Genomic DNA, 11,015 nt, shown 5'->3' on the forward strand with positions numbered 1-11,015 from the left:
CTGAAGAGCTGAGAGACAGCGCCCAGGCCCAGAGTTCAGGCCCCACGACTGGACACCCATTCAAAAAATAATAATCATTGAATTATGAGAAGACAATGCAGCACCTCTTCCCTTCTCCCCTTCCCCTCTGTCATAAAATATGACAAAAGTATCAAAAATAGTCTTTTATCTTAAAAAAATGTACACGTGTAAAAATGTCTGACTATATGTGTAAGGTTTTTTCAATATTTTTATGATTTTTCCCACTTCTAAGTATTTGTCTTTTGGGCAGATTACAGCACACAGGGGCTTCAAGAGCAAACAAAAGATTAGGAAACATGAACCAAACAGTGTCCTAGGAAGTAGATGCAAAAAGTACATGGCAGACTGAGAGGGTCCTGAGAGGCAAAATGATTTTTGCAGAACAAGAGGAATAGTGAAAAATAAGGAATAAGGCATGGTTCTCACCTAGGAAAGCTTCCTTGAGGCTGAGACCATGCTGGTTCCTAGGCCTACCTGAGGATGTTGGGATTTGACAATGTCCACATTTGTATAGAGTGATGTGGGAGGGGAAATTTCAGCCTCCCGTTTGTCTTTGGGATGGTCTTATGTGAGTAAGCAGCTTAGATCATTGGGCTCTGAGAGATGACACTACTTCCCTCACAATGGAATAGAATATGGAACTCTGAGACCCAGGCAACTGTAACTTACAGTCAGCTCTAGCCAGCTCACTTGGCCTGTGGCTCAGAAACAAGAAAGACATTCCTGTATTGTTTTCAAAGTTCAAGAGAATCAGGTCCCAGGCATGAGAGGGGTGAGTGCCTCACTCAATACTGCAGACATTGGATCAGTGCCAAACCACGAATCCAATGTCTCAGGCCTTTTTATAAGAAGAAATAAAGGGAATCACAAGGCAACTCAGGTCAGGTGTAACTATGACAGGAAACCTATTTAATCTCATTCTAGCCCACAGTACAGGCTTCTTCTTGTGTTTTTATATGTGTATATTGATAAAATATTTACTGTGTACTTTTCAATCCTATTACTCTATTACTCATTTTGAAGTGTACTCCCATTTCCATGTTTCAAAGATTCATTCTTTTTACCACCTCAGTGTGACAATGAGTCTGCTCAAATCCTGAATGTGCCTTATAATATATGGAGCTTGGACTCAGGCTTGTTGGAAATGCTGGTAATGGACCTGATCCCTGCCTACCAGAAAGGTGATCTCTTCTATGTTGGAAACTTCCACCGCCACTATAGAGAGTGGGAGACAATGGAGCAGTTGCTGGATATTGTTTAAAAAGTGAGTGTTCCTCATTCAAATCCAGGACTGATGAGACACCCTGGCAGATTATTGGAATACTTGGTGCCTCTCTGAGACTGTTTCACTGGGGTTTTATCACAGGAGCTTGGCTTGAGACAAAGAAGTGCATTCCCTGGATTACTCCTTACGAGTGGCCTGCCAGAACATTTCATTTTCCTCAGAAGCTAGTGGAGCCTTAACAGTTTGCTTGCTGAGAGACTAGGATTAAAGGAATGAGCCAGTGTCACCCAACATCCACCCTCACCTAGGAAATCACTATCTTGGAGGCCTTTGAAGGAATATAGATGGAAGAAAGAATGGAACTTGAACTTGGGGCCTGAGTGCTGTTCTGTTCATATCACTCTACCATTTAAGCTCCAAGTCCAGGTCTGGCCTTTGGCTGGTTAATTGAAGATAAGTGTCTTTAGAATTTTACAAACTAGACTGGGTTCAAACTGTGATCCTTAGATCTCACCCTCCTGATTAGTAGGATTAGAGGCATGAGCCATGGGACATTTATTTGGACAAATGCTGATAAGCATCCTCACAGAATTTCCATGAAATTGTATAGACATATCTCTACTTTTTGTCTGTTATGTTTACATTACCATATGTGACTTAACCAGTCCCATGTCTGTCCTGTTAGTTCACAAAAGGAGAAGCATAGAGTTAACTTTCTTCTCTCCTCCCATTGGTACAGATCCTTCTACCGTAACTGGGAGGAAGATGAACAAGATGAAGAAGTAAGTGGACGTTGACATAAAGAGAAGTTCTGTCTTTGAAAACTGGGTATCTTTGAGGTGTCTGAATCAAAGTCAACTTCCTTCTTTGCACACCAGTTGTGATTTTCACCAGGGGGTTGAGGCTTGGCACTTCAGTGGATAGCAGATTACACAGTGTGGATGTGTTTGTGGTTTTGGACTCTCATGGATGACGAGGGGGGTATGTATAGCAAGTCAGATCAAGAGGGGAAACAACCTTCTCCTCCTAACATAGGGAGAATTTTAGATTATTATATTTGAGAAATTTCTAGAAGTGGGTTGTGAGGAGCATCCTGCTTGCAGGAGTCTCTTCCTCCAACATGCAAGTCCCGCCAGAAAGAGGCTATAGTACAAAGCTCAGGATGGGGAGGAAAGGCTCTCATTTTCCTTGTCACCAATCTGCCCATAGCATAGTTTGTTCCATCTTCCCTATGTGGATGGACTTCTACCTTGATGATTTCTATGAGAACAAGAACCATGACACCCTGAAAGAACTTACACAGTATGTCAAGCTCAAGATGCCCTCTTCAGACTTGCTCTTCTGCTTACATATTTTTCTGGACCAGCTAGAGAAGCGCATTGCCCATGAGACCAAGAAAAAGTGGAAGAAGTCCTTGTTTAGATACCTCAGAGCTGGTGAATATGGATGGAACTTGGGTCTTTAGGCATGGGCAGGATGGGCATAGAGCCCTTAGTACTCCCCAGCTTGGCAAAATATCCTTTTATGGATATTCTTTGCCAGGTAATATCTGTTCTCCTTTGAAGGAACTTGGAAGTAGCCACTCATTAGAAACATGCTAACTTCTCATCAGTGTTCAGTCCAAACTCAAGTTCTACAGCTTCCCCCATTAGATTCTCATGAAAGTTTAGTCACACCTTAACTTCTTGAGTTCTAAGACTCCTGTACCTATTTCCATTCTCAGGTTTGTATCACAGTAGAGCAGCTCCTGCAGTTCTCCAGATAAAGAACCCATCAGTGATGTCGTTTATGATGACTCATGGAAATCAGAAAACATTACTGATCTCCAGAAGGCATGTGAACATAGAGGGTGTTTTTTTAATATATAGAAAGGCCCAAGCAGGTTTTGAGTCCTGTGGACATCCCACTGGTTCTGAACCCCACATGTGAAGCAGGAGTACCTGCACTTACTGCCAAGGAAGAAGATGATCCAGAATATCTTCCAGTGATGTTGATAATCCACCTAGATTAGCTCCAAACAAGTCAAAAAGACATGTCTTGGTATGCAGTGTAAATGTATGCTAATGGAAAATGACCCCAGTGTATCTTCAGGAAAACCAATAAGTGAGGTCCAAAATCTAGATTCAGTTGAGGAAAGGGAATCTTTCCTCACAGCATATCCTGACCAATCTGTCCTCCTGAAGGGGATCCAGTTTCCAATTGAGAAATTAGAATCTGTCCCTCCTTGGACTCAGGAAGAAAACCCTGTCTTTAATGAGGAAGTAAATCCCTTTTAGGACTCTGAGGCAGAATTTCTTTCTGAAGGCAACTTAGAAGCCAATCTAGATTTAGAGATTCCTTCCCCCATTCCTGGGAAAACCTGTATTTTTTTTGTCCTGATGGTTATAAAATGCTCATTCTATTTATTTTTCTAACTTTATTAAAATGGTAGTGTTTTTTATATAATCTAGTATTCATGAATCCTAATTATGTTTTTAAGCCTACAATCTGAAGCATTGTGCATACGTGTTCTGTGGGAGGAAAACAGAGTGACAGGGTGCTGTACAAGAGAGCCTACTGCATATTACTCAACTGTTAAATGCCAGGCCATGCCTGTATGGGGAAATAAGGTGGCTACAAAAGGTCTATGACATAGCAGGTTAAAGGTCCTAGAAAGCTGTTCTGTCAATTTGGACAAATGTCACAATACTTATAGTGGTATGTAGGATACTCTTCCAACCGTGAGTTCAAATCTGTTTACATTTCATTGTGCTTTGGGCACATATGGAAGAAAAATTACTCTCCAATAATATCATACAGTAATGTGAATCATTTTCTTTAAAACTGCTCCAGGGCTGAGAAGGTGGCTCAGTGGTAGAGTGCTCGCTTTGCATACATGAGGCCCTGGGTTCAATTCCTCAGCACTACATAAGCAGAAAAAGCTGGAAGTGGCATTATGGCTCAAGAGCTGAAGAGCTTAGGGACAGTGCCCAGGCTCAGAGTTCAAGCCCCACAACTGGCAAAAATACTGCTCCATTAAACAATTAATTAAATAATTAATAATTAATTCAGGCTGCAGCCACTTAATCAGGCATGCTGGTCCCTCTGGTGAAGTAGGATCCTACTGGAAGTCTGCCCACCTAGGGCCGTTGTGAGCATCCATCGCCTGGGACTGTGGAAGAAGATCAGGGTGCACCTGTTGTTGGGCTAGGGCAGCAACCTGGCAGCTGCTGCATGAATAACACAGTGCCACTGACTCACATCTAGCACCCCCCTGTCCCTTGGGCCGGGTCCATGAGGATCAGCCCCTGGGAGTACACGCATACTACGGGACAGGGTCCACCCACCTAGGAAGGAGTGCAGACTGAACAGATGCCACTCTGTGGATCAGTTTGTACAGTATTTATCAGCCGTGGAGGAGGGGTTGATTTTGTTCTGCTGTGGGGAAAAGATAAAAAAGACAGGCCCAAGCAGGGTGATGCCAACTTTTGTACTCAGACTGGCAAGGAAACTTTCCCCCACGCATTCGCCAGCAGGCTTAGGAAAGCCATTCCATGCTCCTTGTCCATGGAGTAGCAGCCAGGGACACTCCCATCCGATACTCCTGGATGCTCTTTTGGGTTTGTTTGTTAATTTATTCAGAGAGCCCCTCCCTCAGACAGCAGAGTTATATTCTGGGTTTTGTAAAATGTTCTGCATCTGAGCATTCCCAGTGTTTGGTTTTTGTATTGTTTCTTTTAAATGCGTTTTGAAATTTGTGTTTTAGGTGTTGAGGTGCAGGAGGAGGAGCCAGGTTATGAAAATAGTTTCCTACAAGCCGTTCATCTAAAAATGAAAACATATTCTCTTTAAAAATGCATTTCAGGAAATAAATCTGAGAGTGGAGTAAAGGCTGCTTTCTCATGAGATCAAAATGTGAGATTTCTATATGCATGTTTTATGCGTTCAAAATACAATTAAGTAATCCACTATCTAGGAACAATTGTCCAGACCTAAGAGTTAAGTGTCTTGGGAGTTAGAGGCAGGGTTTTTTGAGCTTTATCCAAAGGGAGGGAAGAAAGGTAAAATCCGTAGATTACTTTGTAGAATCAAAGTGGTAATACAAAATGAGAATCACTAAAAAAACCTCAGTGTTATTTGGGTTTTCAATTGTTCCATATGTATTTTTGGATTACTTCTATTTCATTGAAGAGTGAGATTGGGATATTGGTAGGTATCACATTGAATTTGGATATAACCTTTGGCAGTATTGCCATTTTCATGGTGTTATTCCTCCCAATCCATGAGCATGGGTGGTTTCCCACTTCCTTAGTTCTGCTTTCATTTTCTTTTTCAGGTTTTGAAAATTTCTTTCATAGAGGTCCTTCTTAACTCCTAGATATTTTATTTCTTGTGTGGCTTTTAAAAAGGGGTTGCTTTCCTAATATCACCCGCAATCTTAACATTATTGGAATACAGGAAAGCCATTGATTCCTGAGGGTGAATTTTATACTTGGCTAGTTTGCCAAAGTTTCAGATGAGCTCAATAATTTGGGAGTGGAGTCCATGTGGTTCTTTAAATACAGGATCATATCATCTGCAAAGAGGGAGAGTTTTACTTCATCTTTCCCTATTTGGAGACCTTTAAGTTTGCATCTTGTATTATTGCCCCAGCTAGCATTCTAATACTAAGTTGAAGAGTAGTGGAGAGAGCAGACTTTTTATCTCATTCCTGAATTTATAAGAAATGGCTTTAAATTTTCACCATTAAGTATAATGCTAGCTCTGGGTTTGCCAATCCATAGCAGAAAGAACAGCACTGGAGCACTATCAGTTCCAAATTTCAAACTCTACTAAAAAGCCATAGTAAAACAACAGCTTGTTACTGGCACAAGAACAGACCTGAGGATCAATGGAATAAGACTGAAGACTCAGAAATAAACCCACTGACCTATAGCCACCTAATCTTTGACAAGGGGGCTAAAAATTAGAATGGAAGAAAGACAGCCTTTTGAGTAAATGGTGTTGACAAAATTGCTTCAACACCTGTAGAAAACTAAAGCTAGATCTGTATATAATACCCTGCAGGAGAATCAACTCCAAATAGATCAAACACCTCAAAATAAAAGAAGACACCATGAAAACATTATCTCAAGGAATAGGAGAAACTCTAGGGCTTTTTAGCACAAGCCGAAATTTTCTTAAGAGAGAACTGGAAACAAAAGAAATCAAAGAAAGTTTGGAAAATTGGGATTGCATGAAACATCAGAGCTTCTGCAAGGCAAAGGTCATAGCTAACAAGATCAATAGAAAGCCCACGTTCTGGGAGAATATCTTCACGAGTCATAAAACGGATGAGGTCTTATATCTAAACTATACTTAGGACTCAAAAAATTAAATCACCTGACAACAAATCCTCAAAGAAACAACTACTCGATAACTAAGTGGGCTAAAGACTTAAAGAGAGACTTCTCTGAAGAGGAAATAAAAATGGTCATTAGACTCATGAAGAAATGCTCAACTTTTCTAGGCATAAAAAGGGGAGCCTGGCATAATATATGACAAACACTAAGGGTAAACAACTACCAATAGTGAATATGGTCCCAAGCCAAACTCTCCTTTACATTTAAAGGATATATAAAAATATTTCATGACAAAGAAAACTTGAAACAATGTATCTCCACCAAATAAGCAGGGTAGAAGTTAATTAAATATACCCTATATAGAGAAGATCAAGAAGAACAGGATCTGGTTATATAAAATGCTCCCTACCAGAGAACAAGGTAAATATATTAACAGTAGATGAGGCACAGCTCCTAACAGCAGGGCTATAACATAACGTATTTCTCAGTCTTAACTTTCAATATCAATGGAATTAAATTACCAATTAGAAAACAGATCAGATACTAGTATCAAAAAACAAGACACATCCATCCAGTGTCCACAAGAGATACATTTTATTGACAAAAACAAACGCACTCAAACTGAAAGGCTGGAAATAAAATTTTCAAGTAAATGGACTCCATAAACAGGCCATAGTAGAATTACTAAAATAAGATAAAATAGAATTCAAATTAAAATTAGTAGGAAGAGACATTACATGTTGAGAAAGGCAACTCTCAATTAGGAGGATATAACAAGTTTAAATATCAATGCCCTGAATCCTGGACCACCCTACATCATCAACCAAATACTACACAACCTAAAAACACATCTCAACCCATCATTGTCATCCATCGATTGGTTATACTGGAAAAACTCAACCAATAAACTGAAGACCTAAATAACTACATTGACCACCTACCCCTAACAGACATCTACAGAACATACATTCAGTATCAGTATATACATTCTTCACAGCAGGTCATGGAAGATTCTCCAAAATAGAACCTATCCTATGTCACACAGAAATTCTGTCCAAATTGAAAGAAAATTAATTGAATTCACATATCTTTTCAGACCACAACAGAATAAACTTAGAATTAAACAGCTAAAGCAAAAAAAAAAAAAAAGTCAAACCCATGAAGAGTGAACAACACACTGCTTTATGACCAGTGGGGCACTGAAGAGATTAGAATAGAAATCTGAAAGTTTCTGGAATTTAACAAAAATGAACACACAAAATACCAGCTCCTCAGGGACATATTAAATGCAATACTTAGTGGAAAATTTACAGCTTTGAATGCCTACATCAAGCAATTGGGGAAATCTCAAATCAAGATTTCATTTGATTTTAATTACGGTCTGCTATTAGGACACCCACAGACACCAAAATCAGAGGATGCTAATTCTTCTGATAAAATGCATAATAATTTTTCATAATTAATATAACATGAAGACTTTAATATTAATAACATTAAAAATACTTGTATTCACATTATATAACATATTGAAATCCTTTAGTTTCATCAATTTTTAGAATATTTATAACTAAATGTAAATTGTTTGTAAATAGTTATTTGATGATGTATAAAAATGAGAAAAAAATTCGCATACATATTACTACAAATGCAAACAGATGCACCTAGTTATTTATGATCCTTCATTTGTTGGTTTCATTCATGCATGGATAACATGCAAAGAAGTGAAAATTCCAAACTTGACTTTATTAAGGATTCATTACATGGAGTTTATGTTGGGCTAAAGAGATTTTATAAATTAAATTGTTTTGTCCCATTCTTTCTCCTTCTCTTCCATCCTTCCTTCCTTTCTTCTTTGCTTCCTCCTTCCTTCCCTCCATCCCTACCTCTCTCTTTCTCTCCTTCCTTTCTTCCTTTCTTCCTTCCTTCCTTTTCCTTCCTTCTTTCTTTCTTTTTTTCTTTCTTCCTTTTTCTTTCTTTCTCCTTTCGTCTAATATTCCTCTCTTCCTTTTACTCAGAATATTTCTTATGGCAATAGAAAAAATCTGAACTGTTGTACTGTAAGGTGTTATGAGTGATTATAAATATTAACTAGATTAATATTAATTTTAATAACCTATGTTATATCTTAAGACAAATTATACTAAAAGCAACTTCTCAAATGTTCCAAGATATGTAACAAATATTATTTTCATGATATTGTTTATTTCTTCAAACTAAAATAAGCATTTAGGCATAATATTGCTTGTGTGTGGGTTTTGTTCTTGTGATTTTAACTCAAGAACTATCCCTTAGTTGTTCTTGTTTTTTTTCCTCAAGGGTATTGGTCTATCATTTGAGCCTCAATTCTATTTCTGGCTTTGTGTGTGTGTGTGTGTGTGTGTGTGTGTGTGTGTGTGTGTGTGTGTGTGTGTGTGTGTGTGTTGTAGTGTGTGTGTGTGATTAATTGAGATATGTCTCACAAACTTTCTTGCCAAGGCTGACTTTGTACCCCAGCTTCCTGAGTAGCGAGGATTACAAGCTTGAGACACCCATATTTAGCACAGATTTAATATATCCAACAATAAAGTAAATTGTATTTTTTGAATTCTAGAGGCTCAGTTTAACAAATTAACATTTAGATATTTATTCATTTATTAAACCTGAACCTGCATTGTGAAAAATGTTTCATTTTTATGAAAAATTATGCACGCAAAGGTTTAAATGACAGAATCTTTAGACAAATTGCAATACTCTATCATTCAAAAGCAAAAAAGGGATTGTTAATCAAATTTCTCATATAAGCTAAAAGCAAAAGGCTCTGTCAGGCTGAATGAAGCAATTTTTCATTAAATTAAATATTATATACTGTGGTCACGTGATTTTCTATTCTTTTAAACCTGAACTTTTTAGGTTTTGTAAATTCATACATTTTGTGAGTATATTAAAATCTTGATTACAAATCATGTATTTCTGAGGTTTGATTACTAAGTCATATCAGAGAAACACTGAATTTCATGTATTTTATGTCAACAGTGATTTTTAGAAATTGAATGAACCTCATTATAAGAAAACTAAAGCAGGATATTTAATCACTTATCCAATTATTCCTATAGACTTGAAGATAACTAATTTTGGAATGGTAGGAAATTCATATTATACCTACTCTCTAAAGAATAATTCTGATAAAGATTGTGATAGTATTTATTTTTCCTTCAACTTGAAGGAAAGAACCTCACTGTTGATGACAAATACTTGAATGGAAATGCCATAAAATTATGAAAAATTCAAGTCATTATGAGTTAGATGAAATAGTCATTTTTGAAGGTCACAAAATGAAACCTCTGGGAGCATCCTTATCCATTAAATAAAATGTATTTGTGCTCAAAATATTTCATTCATCTCTCCAGCAATGGTATAACCAAACCACCTCTATGCCAAATAGCATCTCTGGTATTTAGGAATAGAAGTTATCACAATTGTATAGAAAGATCTACCCATCAGTCTAGAAATTAAATCTGAAATAATAAAGGATTGGGATTAATAATTAGGTTTCACTATGTTGCCATAAAGAGGTTAAACCTTTCACGTGGGCATAGTAATAGAGATTAGGTCACTGAGAACTTGTCATCAAAGAAGGTTTAAGATCAAAGTCCTTTTTTCCTCTTCCTTCGTTTACTTCTCTGTCTCCTTCTCCTTTTCCTTCTCCCTCTCCTTCTTCCCCACCTCCCCTTTCTCCCTTTCTCACTCCTATTCTTACTTTTCTTTACTTCCTCGCTTCCAGGAATACACATACTCCATCACATGTTCCTGATATGGGGTACTGTACCATCACCAACCAAAAGTAATGAGAAAAAGAAATGTAAATTGAAAGGTATAAAATCAGAAACCAAGATTAATCTTTCCTCATTTGAAGTTAATTTTATAAAAATATTTGTCATATTAATAGGAGACTAACACAGCATGTTCTCATATATTATAAGGGATAAGATTTACTAGAAATAAATCTGGCCAACATTGTCCTAATGAAATAATTGATCAACTTAATTATATTTGGACAAATCTACTTTAAAATATCAGATATACTTCAATAAGAGGCAAAAAATGTGTTCAGAGGGAGAGTGGAGGAGAAACTAGAGCTAAACAAGCTCTCACATAGCAGTTTTACTGTTCCAGTGAACAGTCCTAGGTTAGAGAATCACACCAAGTGTCCCATTACAGTACAGAGAGTTTATCCAGAGAGGGAAAATCCAGGCAAGGAGACAGATCAGAGCACTTGCTGGTAGCCATGGCTGTGCCAGCTGTGGCACCAGTGGCAGTGGCCATAGGCGCCATACCTATAACAAAGAGTCCAGGAAAAAGATGCCAGACACAGCGGGACAGCAGATTCTACTCAACATCAGTAAGAACTGACGGAAAAGGAACCAAGATTCTGACGTGAGTGGAACACTGACGTCTTCACTCCTTCTCAG

At 37.9% G+C, this 11,015-nt stretch overlaps 1 long non-coding RNA gene across 1 annotated transcript; it reads left to right on the plus strand.

Moving 5' to 3' along the window:
• Positions 1-706: 706 nt before the first annotated feature.
• Positions 707-3,351, plus strand: LOC138808617 (uncharacterized). The gene is made up of 4 exons (XR_011366524.1): positions 707-793; positions 1,094-1,285; positions 1,986-2,028; positions 2,970-3,351. It is a non-coding gene; the product is annotated as an uncharacterized lncRNA (long non-coding RNA).
• The last annotated feature ends 7,664 nt before the right edge of the window (positions 3,352-11,015 follow it).

Source organism: Dipodomys merriami, unplaced genomic scaffold (assembly GCF_024711535.1).
Source record: "Dipodomys merriami isolate MVZ:Mamm:240054 unplaced genomic scaffold, mDipMer1.0.p SCAF_46, whole genome shotgun sequence".
Lineage (NCBI taxonomy): Eukaryota > Metazoa > Chordata > Mammalia > Rodentia > Heteromyidae > Dipodomys > Dipodomys merriami.